The 7,217-nt window shown below is 49.9% G+C and overlaps 1 protein-coding gene across 3 annotated transcripts in view; it reads left to right on the top strand.

Moving 5' to 3' along the window:
• The first annotated feature begins 2,966 nt into the window (after positions 1 to 2,966).
• USP9X (ubiquitin specific peptidase 9 X-linked) overlaps positions 2,967 to 7,217 on the top strand; it is a 104,788-nt gene continuing 100,537 nt past the window's right edge. For all 3 annotated transcript variants that reach the window (XM_062599702.1, XM_062599694.1, XM_062599712.1), the window contains exon 1: positions 2,967 to 3,438. The gene's annotated coding sequence lies outside the window, so the exon portion shown is untranslated. The remainder of the gene's footprint in view (positions 3,439 to 7,217) is intronic.

Below are 7,217 nucleotides of genomic sequence, written 5' to 3'. Positions count from 1 at the left end.
AACCAGCATACTTTTTGGTTGAACAGAATAGAAAGAATTCTACAATCAGAAGACTTGTGTATAGTTTGCTTGTTTAGTAACCATAAAGTGCCATTGCCACTCCAATATCTTCTTTTATTTGGTGCCATAAATAGCTGTCTACTTCAGTCTATCGTGACCTTTGATTAGCACAGCTACAAGCAACTGCTGGTCTGTCAAAGCACTTCAGAATATACTTTTAAAACAGGAAGGAGGTATAATATAATAGCATGAGAATCAACGAAGTATTTTTTTTTCCTACACAAATACAAAATTCCTTTTGTATGTCATTATATGTGACAGTATCACACTTCTTCAAACTGCAACTAAACTAGAAAAATACCGCCAAACTCCTGGAAGGCTGAGGAGAAATTAGTTCTTAGTTTGTTCCAAACTTAAGTTTTCAATTAAATTAAGCAAAGCTTCTACTCCTTCTCTTGGAGGTTCTGAAGGAACCCTTCTACACACAGGAGAAAAGTTGTACCAGTATTGTTTCTAGAAGTATTGTTTGTATCCTTTTTTATTTTTATTTTTTTTTTGTTGAATTTGATATGAATTGACAGAGGACTTGTTTGTGGACAATTGCCTGCTTTATAAAAAATCTACTGATGTGTCGCTATTTGGCTCTGCCAAAAAAGCCGTGAAGGAACATAATGATTTGGCATATGTTATTAGAAACTGAGATCTACTTAACTATAATAAAAAATGAGCATAATAAACACAGCAGTTTACTTTTATGGGTCAGAAGTTGTCAAATTATATACAACTAAAATTGTTTGAGGTGTAGTCATGCCTCTGTAAGTCATCAGAAACCGCCTGTGCTCAAGGGAGAGTACGGAGCCAGGGAAGGAAAGTTAAATGGTGTAGTAATTTTAAACAGCTTCCCAGGAGAACAAAATGGATAAATTGCAAATAGGAGGAAAAGTCCAAAACAACTGGCTAATGGACAAAAAAGGCAAAGTGAGGCCAAAATAAAATGTTCATAGGTATGAAAATCACTGAGATAAAAGGGTTTTCTATCTGTGATTATACACATTTTTTTAAAACAAACATGAATAGGCTTTCACTTGCACACATTTTTTCCCAAGGTTATGGCTTGCTTCTATTGCTGGTGAAGAAAATATGAGTAAAACCATTCTTTCAAACTCTTGCATTTGTACAGTGATGAGGTGGCTGCATCCTGTTTTGTTTACTGAGTGGTTAATGCAAAGAAATACTTCAGCTTTCCTTCCTAAATAATAAATCCTGGTGACTAGCAAAACTCCACTAATTCTGTTAAAATACCACTTGTTAAAGTTCTAGCTTTTTACAGAAAAACACCCACCCACAGCTCCCACAACGAGCAAGTGGTATTTCAATCTTTATGACTGCAAGCTCCAAAAGATAAACATTTCGCACAAGAGTTAAGGCTGTTAGCCCTCGCTACGATCTTTGAACAAATTCCAATCCATGCGACCTAAATTCCTCCTGTGTTTTCAGTTGGATACTGTATTCATCACTTCCTGCTCTGAAATTCTTGGATGATGTCGTTAAAATGAGACTTTGACCTTGAAATATATAGCTAGGCAAAAAGGGGGGGGCCAGAAAAAGCTGTTTCAGGTACTGAGACCAAGTTCCCGGCGTCTGCCCAACTGCTGTCATTTCACAAGACACGATTTTCTATTTTTAAAGGTTTTATTTCCCTGATTGCTATATAAAGCACATAACCAGACCCATGATTCTGCCGACTCCTTCGTTCAAAGTAATGAAGTGCCTAAATGCAAACACACAGAAGAAATAAAAGTAGCAAACGATCCATTTGGCTTTTTAAAACCCCGCGTGTCCCTTCGCCAGGCGTCCACTCTGCTGGAGGCAGCCCCGCAGCGAAGGATGAAGTCGCCCCGGCGTGTGCCCGGGCCACCTCGGAGGCCCGGCCCCAGGATCGCTTTCCACACGACACTCCGGGACAGACCGCGGGCCCCAAGCCTAGGCGGGCAGCGCGCCCGGGGCCTGCTGCGGCCGCTCTCCGTGGGCACCGCCGCTCCGCCATGACGCCCCGCAACGGCCGCCGCGACGCCCGCCTCAGCCCGCCAGCGGGCAGCCGCGGCGCCCCCGCCCCGCCCTCCCCCCGTCCCCCACGGCTTTGTCCGCCCGCCCGGCGGCCCCAGGGCGGAGCGACACCGCCGTGCGCTGCTCCGCGGCCGGCACGGCCGGGCCCACGGGGACGCGCGGCCGGAGCGGCGCCGCCGCCGCTCCCCCCCCCCCACCCCTCCCCCGCCGGGCGGAGGGAGCGAGCGAGGGAGCGATCGAGCGAGGGAAGCAGCGGCCGCGCTGACGTCATTATCCGGGCCCTCCGCGGCGGCGCGGTTGGCCCCGCGGGTCACAATGGAACGCCCTCGAGCCCAAGCGAAACGAAACGGCCGCGCGCGCGCGCGCACATCTCGTGTGTCGTCCCGTCCCCCCCCCCCCGCCCCCGCGGCCACCCTCGCGCACGCGCCCAACCGCCCCGCGGCGACCCTCCTGGCGCTGCCCGCACGCGTAGGGGTGGGGGCGGCCCGGGCCTCGCCGCGGTGGCGGGAGCGGCAGCTCCGGGCGGGGGGGCAGGCAGTCAGGCCGTTTGGGTGGTGGAGGCGCCGCCGCCGCCGCGCGGGGTCAGAGCCTGCGCCGCGGGCCGAGAGCGCTGCCGGCGCCGCCATATTGCCCGGGGCCCCGCGAGACTGAGCTGCGCCGCTGCCGCGAGCGCGAGGAGTCGCCGCCGCCGCCGCCGCGTCCGGCCTCCTCGCTCCCTCCGCCCTGCCCGCCCCCTCCCCCGCGGCACGCACGGAGCCGTCAGCGCCGAGAGCTCCAGCGCCCGGGCCGGCCCCTCCGCTGCCACCTTCCTTCCTTCCTCCCTCCCTCCCTCCCTCCCTTCCTGCCTGCCTGCCGCGCGCAGCCGCCGGCCGCTGCTGCCCAGCCGAGCCGAGCCCCCAGCCCCGGGCCCCGGGCAGCGGCGCGGGGTGCGTGTGCTCCCCTCCCCCGCGTGTGCCGGTCCCCGGACGGGGCGGAGCGGAGCGCGCAGGCCCCGGCCAAGCCCCAGTCGGAGCCGGAGCCCAGGGCGGCCGGGCAGGAGCTGGTGACGCAGGAAAAACGCCCCGGCGGCGCCGCCAGCAGCGGAGAGAGCGGAGCGGCCAGGGCCAGGGCCGGGATCCGGCGTGCGGGCAGCGGCTCCGGGCTCCCTCCTGCCGCCGCAGTACCCAGCGCCCGCCCGGGGGGGAACCGGGCAAGCGGAGCCGCCCCCTCAGGCAGCCGGCTGCACGCCCAGGATCGCGGGGCCTGGCATGAGACTCTGCCCTGCTGGCTGCCTGGGATGAGACAGCCCCCGGCCGCGCTCCTTCGGCAGCACCCAGGAGGGCACCGGGCCGTCGCAGCAGCAGCCGCGGGAGAAGGGGACGCCGTGCGGGGGTGAGTGGCGGAGCGCCGGGCCCGGGCGGGGCCGCGGCCGAGGCCCGGGCGCGGCGGCCGTGTGGGTGCAGCTGTTTGCGCTGCCGCCGGCCGCGCCGAGCGGAGCGGAGCGGAGGGAAGGAGGGAGGCGCTCCCCGGGAATGGCGCTCCCCGAGTCGGGGTGCGGGACGGCGGGGGCAGCGGGGAGGAAGGGGCGAGCCGGGCCCCGCGGGGCGGCGAGCGGAGGGCGCGGAGACGGGGCGGGGGAAGGGGGGAAGCGTAGGTAACGGGCGGCGGCAGCGCCTCCCTCGCAGCCGCCGGCGCGCGGCCCTGCATCGCCGGTGTTTTGGAGGGCAAGGGAAAATGGCTGACGGCTCCTCATCCTCTCCCCGGGCCGCCGGGGGGTGGGAGCGCACCCCGCTCCCCGCCCCGTGCCCCCGGCGGGGCTCGGCCGCCGCCGTCGCCGCCGCCGTCGGGGGAGCGGGGCCTGGCGGCGGCGCCCCGCAGCGCTATGCCCGGCGCTGCCGGCCCGGCTTCTCGCTTCCCTTCGCACCGATCGCCATTACTGAGGTGGAGTGATTGGAGCCGCCTAGGCCCCGGCGACGCCTGGAAATAAGGCCGGGCCGAGGCGCTTCTCCTCCTGCCTCGCTGAAAGCCGCCACCACCAGCTCGTTCACGCCCGCTGTAAACATTATTAACACGCAGGCCACTCCTCTAGCCTCGGCTTCCAGCAGACCTGTTTTGATGAATAAAAAAACGCTCGTCGCTTGCTGCTCCCCCTCCCCCTTATCTTCCTCTAGTTCGCCCTGCTGCGTCTCTGCGAAGTTACGTCTTAGCACTCGATGTCGCGACCGATTTTAGGAAATACAACCCTGGTCGCCTTGTTCGAGGTGTGAGGCAGGGGTAGTAGGACGCAGTTCGGCTGCAGCTGGTCTCTCGTTATTGTCCTCAAGAAAATTGAGGATTTTGCTGGTTGGGTGGCTTGCAGGGTTTTTATGCTGGTAACCACGCTGTTAGTGTGTGCTGTCTCACTTTGTGCAGCATTGTTTGTGTACCAGGAGAATAGCTGCTGAAAATTCTTCGTTTCATTCTGGAGTAATTTTGTTCTCATGGAAACATCCAAAAGTGTTGAAATGGGTTTTAAAATGTAGTGTTGAATTTTCAGGTTGCTCTTTAAGAAGTCCAGTAGAATATTTTGGAGATACATTATGCATACACACAGCACAACTATATATAGAGAAAATATCTTTCAGAAAAGAATTGTACTAATTAAATGTTGAAAGGACTCCCTGACTTACTGTAGATGTACTGTATCTGTCTCACCTATCTTTATGCTGTCTGTACAACTTGATTTATATTCATGGTTCTGCAGTCATATTCCCATTTGTGGATGTTTGTATCAGTCCAAAGACCCTCTGAAGTCACAGGCTCAAAGCAAGCACAAGGCCCAACTGACCTAGTTGCACAACTGGGGCCTGCATTTTTAAAAGCTGTTGAATTTAGATATTAATATACTGTGTTAAATATACTGGTGGCAGCATTTGTTATGACAGACTCACTAGGTAATCTATGTTTTTCTTCAGGCCTATCAAATGCCCTCCAAAGAGATAGTACAATTGTTATGTTTAGGAAGGGACTAGTGAAGGCCATTTGGAGGATTGACGTTCAATTGACTGTGGAATTGTAATGGCATCTCTCATAAGAAAGATTAGGGGTAACTTGGAAATTTGTAGGCATCTAACTTTACTCTTTTTTTTTTCTTTTTTTTAAGGTTTTACTGTAAGAAGTTGGCAGGACTCTCCATCATAAATGTTGCTGGTCAAATAATACTTTTTTTCCAGCAAAATATAAGTCATGCATGAAGTTTTCTTTGTTTGTTTTTTAATAATTTTTATTCTTAGAATTGGAGTAATGTGTTTTCCTTGAACTAAGAGAGGATAGTTCATGACAGGAATTTGGGGGAAGCATTTAAAATACATTGGTTGATCTATTGCAGAACTTGGTTCAGGGCAAAGGCTGGATAGCCTGTACAACAGTGATACTTAATGATAGCTTTGAACAGAAAACACACTCTTAGAATGAGCTGCAGTGGAGGAAACTCAAGTATCGGCTTGTTTTTTTTTTTTTTTTTTGGAGGGGGGATTATTATTAAAATAAATGTGTAAGATTGTATCATAGTAACTTCTTCCTCTCTCTTCAGTATCATTTGTACTTTTCTTCTCGTCTTTTGTGTAGGCTTTTTAATAGTATTTCTTCTGGGTAGCCTCAGTCTTGCTCTTCCCAGACTGCTGCTTCATGTCTTGCTGAATTTGCCTTTATGGTGCTACTTCTGCCCATTGAACTGACGGGAGGAGTACATCTGGAGGTGGTAACAAATAAGGATAGTAAAAGCAAAACTGTTTATTATTTCTGTATCTCTAGAATGCAGTCACCCTTAAATGAATGTTTTGTTTCCCACATTATGATGCATTTATATTCAAAAGCAGACCAGTGCAACTACTCTCTGTTGTTAATACGAACTATTAGGTTTATACATTTTATTTAAAATTCTGGAATTCTTACAGTTGAGACAGAATAGACAAAACTAGTGGATAGGCGAAAATAAATAGACACTTAAGAAAGTAAAGGTACCTAGCTATAGTACTTAAGTTCCAAGACATCTTAAATTTAAAATTGAAATTAGTGTAGGACTTTCTAAAAGGCACACTACTTTGAGTAAAAATAACAGTTATTAATTAGGTTGAGCAAATAATTATAATATAATAAAAATATGATATAAAGTTAATGGTTCTGTCAGGTATGTATTGGGAATTTTTTTTCAAGTTCCGTAAGAAATACTTTCTTCCTTCCCTCTTTGGTGTATCTCTTGTTTAAACTTAAGAGTTCAAAATTTAAAGCTGCACTTTAGGGCCTGCTATGGGAACTTACCTTGATAATGTCCATCTATTGTTTTAATATCTTGCTCTTTGCAAAACTCATGGTGCTGGGTACCATTGCTATAGGCTTTCCTTATTTCATACATGATATTGTGTATAAACACAATTTTTTTTTTACATAACTGAACTTTGTTATGTATACTGCCTTCCTGATGCAAACCTAATGAAAACATGAAGAATTAAAAATTAAGCTATTTTACTCTGCCTGCCCTTTACTGTTAGTGTAGAACATTTGTCATGACCCTAATGCTGCTCCCCTTCCATCAGTTTTCTTACTGCAAAATGTCTTGTAGTTGTAAATATCTGTTGCTCAGTGATCTATTCAAGTGGTTGGTTATGTTTAGGGAGAGCAATTTGGTAAAGCTTTTTTTTGCAGAAAAGTAAAAGAAATGATTCTCCTGTAGCAGAGTCAAAGGATGGGAAGAAGAAGATCTTTCACGAGTATATGCTTGCATATAATATGATTAGATTTTTTTTTCTCTGAGTGACCTGGGAAGTATGGGTTACTTGGATTCGTGTATTGTAAATGGCAGCAGCGTTTTTCACATATTAAATCTAGTTTTTGTTCTCTTGTTAATATAGTGACATCTTAAAGCTCTCACAAACGATAAAAACAGTTTCATGAGTCTAGCTGTCTTCTTAAAGCAGTTTTGTTGTATTGTATGCCTCTTAACAGAGAGTTCTGCTTTGCTCAAAGCTGTAGTATGATTTAGGAATATGGTTAACAAAGGTTGCCTCTGCACTTCTGGAAAGAATTGTTTTGACTTGGATCTTCTTGTTTCCAGTCTTGAATAGCTACACAGTTTCGGAAACTCCCCTCTGTCATGATTTTGCTACCTTAAAATGTCAACTACAGCATTTCTG

The sequence above is a fragment of the Rhea pennata genome, chromosome 1 (assembly GCF_028389875.1).
Source record: "Rhea pennata isolate bPtePen1 chromosome 1, bPtePen1.pri, whole genome shotgun sequence".
Classification (NCBI taxonomy): Eukaryota; Metazoa; Chordata; class Aves; order Rheiformes; family Rheidae; genus Rhea; species Rhea pennata.
The sequence above is the reverse complement of the archived record's forward strand: the minus strand, read 5'-3'. Positions and strand labels throughout refer to the sequence as shown.